Source organism: Acomys russatus, chromosome 28 (genome assembly GCF_903995435.1).
Source record: "Acomys russatus chromosome 28, mAcoRus1.1, whole genome shotgun sequence".
In the NCBI taxonomy this organism is placed as follows: domain Eukaryota; kingdom Metazoa; phylum Chordata; class Mammalia; order Rodentia; family Muridae; genus Acomys; species Acomys russatus.
In genome coordinates this window covers 15323158-15330629 of record NC_067164.1, presented here as the reverse complement: position 1 = coordinate 15330629, position 7472 = coordinate 15323158, and positions in this window count along the sequence as shown.

Sequence of the window (7472 nt, the reverse complement as noted above, 5' to 3'; positions counted from 1 at the left end):
CCCTCTAGGCTCCTTTCCTAGTGAGGTCACACAGATGACCCAGGGAACTCAAAGACTTCTCAAGGCATGGTGGTTTGCCACAGCTGGTAAGATATCTGTGTTGATAACTGGGTACAGACGGATCAACACGCTCTCTCAGCTTCCAGACGTTTTCCTTATTGCCCCTGTTGCACAGTCTGCATTCCATGGGTAATAAGGAATACATGCCCCACAATTATGCCTTTACTGTCTAGGCGTTCAGCAGCATCAGGAAGTAAGACAGTAGGACAGCAGTGTGGCAGAGTCCTGCTTGTGCTGTCTGCTAACAGTATCTCTCTGATGGGAAACAGGACTCTGCATAAGCAAAGCCAGGCAATAGAAAGCATCCTGCCAACGGCAGATGCTGGAGAGTGGAGCTGATCCTCCCTGCATCCTCACTCACGTTAGAGGAGAGTATGCCGTTATTCAGTTCAGCGCGTGCACCTAATCCTGAAAGGCATCTCAAAACCAGTGGTCAGCAAACTGACTTCTTGCCAAAATCATTTCTTGTTGTTGGCCATTTTTAAAATTGGATGGCTCTCAAGTCATGATAGGAAAGTCAGAAAAGTCCTCCAAGTAGATTGTATGCCACCTCTAAAGAAGTTGACTGAAGACGAGGACTTTTCAGTGACCGAACACCTGAAAACTTTGCTTACATTGGAGTTGTCTGATACTTCCTGAGTTTATCCCCCACCCCACTGCCACTCACAAACTCTAGATAACAACACACACCCACTCCAGACCAGCATGTCCTGTTGTGTGGGGAAAATGAATTCTCCTATATTTGGGGAAATGTCAAGGAGTACAATTATTCTGAAGAACAGAATAAAAATGCCTGACAAGCCCTCTCTTGGAAGGGAGATCACAGGTCCTGGCAGGGAGCAGGATACCTGGCTTGGTGGAGATCACAGGTCCTGGCAGGGAGCAGGATGCCTGCCTGGGTGTGCTAGGTGTACTTTACACTTTGTTTCCAACACCCATGTTCCTAACTGGCTTGGAAAGTCCATGAGGGGAGAAGCCATGGAGCTCTCTTTGCCCTTGGGTTACATAGCTGGCATGTTATCTCGCACAAACTGAGATGAATTAAATATATGTTAAGTGAGTCAACTAAAGATGTCTCTATTGAAGGATGGGGACAGAAACCCCACAAATAGAAAGAGAGAGAAGAGGAGCGTGAGCAAAGACTGTGCAGAAAGCCCAGAGCAGATAAACAAACAAGCTGGTCCTTATGTCATCCCATTTGATTGATGCTAAGCCTCTGAATGGAGCTTGAGAGGCTCTCCACAGACAGACTTTAACACTGTCTTGTCTGTGTTTTAGATAAATGGTGGCAACAGAGAGAATCATTTAAAGTTAGTTAAAAGGCTTTTCATTCTAGGCACAGAAACGCATGTGGCATACACGTCAGTGAAAGGAAAACATCCATACGGGGCTGATTGAGGGAGGTGGAACTTCTCACAGAAGTCAAGAATGGAAAAAAATCTGGATTGCACTTTGCTTCTCTCTATGCATATCAACTTCCAAAGTATTGCTGTTAATTCTGTATCTCTTCAGATTGCTCTTGTCATAAAGATGAATCCCCCCCCAAAATGCTGCTGAGTATGTGGAGAAAGCAAAACACTTAAATATTGTTGGTAGGAATATTAATTAGTACAGCCATTGTGTAAAATGGCATGGAAAAATCTCAATACTGAAACTAGGGCGATCATCCACTCCAGAACTACCACATTTGGGTACACACCGGAAAGAATTGAACTCAGTACATCTAAGATCTACCTGTAACGCTATTTTTACTGCAGGATTATCAACAGTAGTCAACATATGCACAAAGTAAATGGCCATCCATGAAAAAGAGTTAGAAAAAGCCAGACCTATCCAGGAGAACAGTCTTGGCAGCTTGTGTGGAGATTTCTCAAGAGCATACCTAAATGAGATGTTGCAATTCTTGCAACATGTAGTTTATCATTAAATAGCAGGAGTGTATTTCCAAAACCCAGATATAGCTATAACTAGAAAATAGTTATAATAGAAAAATAATCTAAATGTATCATTAAAAGAACTCATTATGAAACTATAACTGAAATATTAAGTATTCTCTAACATATATTTATAGTGTAATCTTGACATGAAAAATATAAAATTATACAAATATGTTAACATTTATACTGATCCTTGTGTTCTTGGTGGTCTTGATATTTTGAGATATCCATTTCCAAATAGTTCATAGTTAAAAACAAAACTCTCTTTAAATTAACTTTCCCAAGGGAAATAAAATTGTGAAGATTTGTCTTAAACATGAAAATAATCTTTACCATATTTATCACCATGCACAAAACTAAAGTCCAAGTAGATTAAAGACCTTATCTTAAAACCAGACACCCTAAATCTCTTAGAAGAAAAAGTGGAGAAAAGCCTAGAACTCATTGGTATAGGAGACAACTTCCTGAACAGAACACCAATAGCTTAGACTCTAAGATCAAAAATTAATAAATGGGACCTCATGAAAATGAAAAGCTTCTGTATGGCAAAGGAAACAGCAGAACAAAATGACAGCCTATAGACTGGGAAAAGACCTTCACCAACCTACATCCAACAAAGGGCTAATATCTAAAATATATAAGGAACTCAAGAAATGAAATACCACAAAACCAAATAACCCAATTAAAAATGGTGAACAGAGTTAGAGATCTCAACAGAGGAATATCGAATGGCTAAGAAACACTTAAAGAAATGTGCAACATGCCTAGCCAGGAGGGAAATACAAATCAAAACTACTCTAAGATGTTGTCTTACACCTATCCAAATGGCTAAGATCAAAAATTGAAGTGACAACGCGTGCTGAGGAGGATGTGGAGAAAGGAGAACACTCCTCCACTGCTGGTGGGAGTGCAAACTTGTACAATCACTTTGGAAATCAATCTGGCACTATCTCAGGAAATTGGGAATAAACATACCTCAAACCCCAGCCATTCTACTCCTGGGCATATACCCTAAAGATGCTCCACCATCCAACAATGACATTTATTCAACTATGTTCATAGCAGCCTTGTTCGTAATAGCCACAATCCGGAAAGAACCTAGATGTCCCTAAACTGAATAATGGGTAAACTATGGTTTATTTACAAAATGGAATACATTGCAGCTATCAAAAACAAGGAAATCTTGAAATTTGCAGGCAAATAGATGGATCTAGAGACAATCATCCTGAGTGAGGTAACTCAGACCCAGACAGACATGCATGGTATATACTAACTCATGAGCGGATATTAGCCACTTAATACAGGATAACCACATTACAATACAGAGACTGATGCACCAACCAAGCTCCGTGTATAATATGAACCTAGACCTTCTGCTTAGATATCCTAGATATGTAGCACAGTCTCTGTGGGTCCCACAATATGGGGAGTAGGGACTACTTCTGACATAGACTCCCAATGTTGATCACTTCCCTCCTGGCAGGGTAGCCTTGCCAGGCCACAGAGGAAGAGGACACAGGTAGGACAGATGAGACTGGATAGACTGAGGTCAGATGTTAGGGGAGTGGGGCTCCCCTTTCTGAGAACTAGGGGAGGCTGAGAGAAGGGATGAGGGAGGGAGGTGGGATTGTAAGGTGATGAGGGAGGGGCCTGCAATCAGGATGCAAAGATTTCAAACTGCAGACCAAGCGGGTAACTTAGATTTCTAATTCCACTACACAGGAATAGCTCTGAGACTGGCTGAGACATGAATGTCTAGGCATAGAGAAGGCTTCGTGTTGGTGACAGAAATCCTATGACTTATTATTAGATGCCATCCTTCATATGGCATGAATGAAGATTTGCAGATGTCTTCTGCTCATACAAAGAGCAGAAAACCAGCCTTAATTGTTCTGTGCATCCTCACCCCTCATACAATTATAATTTTAGGACTGTATAATGCTTGCGAGAAATTATGTGTTTTCAGAACAAAAGAACCAGACACTGACATTGGATCAGACTTAACAAGGACTCATTTTTCTCAGCATGCCGGACACTGACATCCTGCATCCTTCATGTTCCAGCCCCAGGCACTTCAGTTGCTGTTCCTCATCAGAACAGGACAGCTTCCAGGACAGAGTTTTTTGGTTTTTTGGTTTTTTTTTTTTTCAAGACAGGGTTTCTCTGTGTAGCCTTGGCCATCCTGGACTCACTTTGTAGACCAGGCCTGCCTCTGCCTCCCTAGTGCTGGGATTAAAGGCGTGCACCACCACGCCCGGCCCAGGACAGAGTTGTAGGGAGCTTCTGATCCCAATTGACCCAGCATTTCAAACTGTCACACACAGGATTCCTATTAAGCTGGAACTTTTCAACATTTAGAAACTGGACCACAAATGCTATTCCCGGCTTGTTCAACCATTTCTCCCATTCTCATTTGCACCCCTACAAAGGTATTATTCATCCCACATCAGCCTTAAGAGAATGATACCCCATTTCCCCTAAGGAGGGGTTGGGTAGGTTTTTGTTGGCTCTCTTGGGCTACAGATGCTTATTTTCATAGGGAGTTGGCTATACATTTTTATTGATCTTATTCAGAGAGAAAAACAAGGTTGGACTCAGGGATGTCTCTCTTTTCCTTTATCTTTCTTTCATAGGTATGAAGATAAGAGTTGAATAGAAAGAAGAGGGCTATAGAAGTGTATAGGGACAACAGGACAAAAAGTAGATTAATGAATCTAGTCCTCAACTTAAGGCTTTAATTGTTATTCACAGATAAGGTTACTTTTAATTCATTGATATAGAATTTTGTATATTGATGCAAAATAAGTTTAATTTTGATACATTGGTATAGAATTCAAATTTACGATTATTCTTCACACAAATAGGTATTTCTACTATATCTACAATGAGATATTGTACCCATCCAACTCAATTATAATACAAGGTTTACTTACAATACCATGAAAGTAGTACTGCAGGCGGTTTAGGATAATTAAGTAATACAAGCTAATTTTTAGTTGATCAAATCATGGTCATGTCAATTACTAGTCCAAGAATATATATCCTAGGTTTAACAGATAGATATGATTTTATAGCTATATAAGGTAAAATCGTTAGATAAGGTCTTCAAAAGCCTCAGGGACCTACGGAATATGGCATTTGAAGATTTTTTTTATTATTTTAAAGATTATTTGACAACAAGACAGATTAACTCCTGGTAGCACCCAGCCTACTTCAAAAAAGATGATAAGCATAAAAGAATCTCCTTGTGGAGTTGACTTCAAATATGGCAAGCCAGGCACTGGGCAAAATGTCCTCATTTCTGCCACAGACAAAATTCTGCCTAAAGATGGGCAAGCTTGGATGCAGGCAGAATTGATGGCCAAACTCTGCCAAGACAGGATAAGCAAGTCCTCAATAGTTCCTGCCTCACAAGTATGTCTGTCAGATATATTAGGCCAGAAGGCTGAAGGTGATGCTCCAATGTTATAGAGAGTTTTGGGTGACTGTTCAGGCAGTAAAAACTGTCTCTATTATTTGGGAAGCTGCTAACATGTACTTCTGGTTCACTCAGGTAATTAAATTGTATTCATTCTCAAGTCTCTGATGGGGTTGAAGACCAGATAGTTTAGTCTTACAATTAAGCTTAGTTATTTAGGGGTTAAGATGTTTTTAGGTCTAGATAGATGTTTTAAGTTGATAGAGATGAGATATGATAGATATCGATTTTCATTCAGAATGTTAGGTGCACCAAGATAGGAAAGATGTTTTGGTCAAGTTTGCCAAATACAAATATACTATGAATGTAACATTTATATAATTCCTGATTGTTTCATGGTTCTTCCTGCTGCATGTAGTTTACTTTATTTATGTGTAATAATACAAATGTATATGTAAAAAAATAAGTGTAATAAAAATTAAAAAAAAAAAGAAAATAATCTTTACACAGAACACAGCTAGTGTGTGAGCAGAAAGCTGCCTCCTGTGAGTCTTCAGCATTGCTTCTGACCTCTGCTAATGTCTTCTTCCAGGTGTGTTTCCACTGGTTTTACAGAAATAGTTTGTCTTTACTCTTGTACCACTAGCTTTTCCAACTAGCTAGGCTCCATTTTCTGAACCTAATACTCATTCTTTTTCCATAGAGTCAGTGATCTGACTGACCATGTGAATGTTTGCCGTGCCTTGAGATGCTGGTAGACTCTGCCTGCACAGTTAATCTTTAGCTACTGAGTTGGTTGGTAAGAGTGTTTCCAGGCATCTATCTACAGGAACCCAGACATGAGGTAGAATTTTAAATCTTCAAATGGTGTATAGGTTTCAGTGGTTCCTATGACTTCCTCAGAGAGTGTAAACATAAAATATCAGGGAGAAAGTGGCAATAATTAGAATAAAAGAGGCAGCGTTAATGTGTGTGTGTGTACATGGCTCATCATAATCCCACACAAGTGACAAAGGAACTCAGAGTTATTAGCATATTCCACAACTGAACAATGGGACTAGACAGAGGATAAGACTGTGGTTCACAAACCTGTAGGTGCAACTGACACCTGACCTGATTTCAGCATAAGATTGATACCTGGGACTCTGGACAAGGTACAGGATCCACATGATGGGCCTTTCTCTAAGATGAAGATGCTAGACTTTGTGTCCTACAAGGTCACTGTGAGTTCTCAAGTTATGCTACAATAAAATATACCGATCACATAGTTGTAGAGGGGACTCTAAGCCACCTGCTGTGAACCCAAGATTTTCATGTGTGTGTGTGTGTGTGTGTGTGTGTGTGTGTGTGATTGAGGGCAAGCCATTGAAGCTCTCCATTTATTATTTTCCCCTCCCCAAGAGCTATTCTAAACATACAGTTGATAGTATACTATAACACATAAATATAAGGCACAATATCACCAAAATTGTCTTATGACATTAAATTCATGGATTTGGAGAATTACTATAAATTAACTGGTGTCTTGCTCTTTAGTCATCTTATAACTTAAAAGATCTAATGTGTGATAATCTGTGTAATGCTAATTTGTGTTAGCCTTAAAGAAAGAACAAAAGCAAGCAAGCAAACAAACAAGCAAGCAAGAAAAAAAAAAAAAAGAAAAGAGAGGGAGGAAGAAAGGGAAAAATGGAGAAAAATAAGGAAACATAATCCCCAAATTTTCCAGTGATACCTAAGAATGGTAGGGAGTATTCAAAGAAGATACATATGCATGTCTTCTCCTCTATACAGAGAGGGTAAGTGTGCCCCCACTAGTACAATAAGTCAATTCAGTTAAAAAAAAAAAACTGCGGTGGGAACATATCTATATGCCTTGGCTTTTTTTGCAGTGACAAAGTTAATGATTAAAATCTCCCAGTCTCTCCTCCACATTTCCCATGGGTATCTATTTGCCTTGATGATGATATTACTTTCTGTCTTTGGGGACAAGGCTGACTGTCCCTTGCTCCTGTGTGGAGATTAATAATTGATGAGTCCCTAGTTAGGAGCTTTGTAAA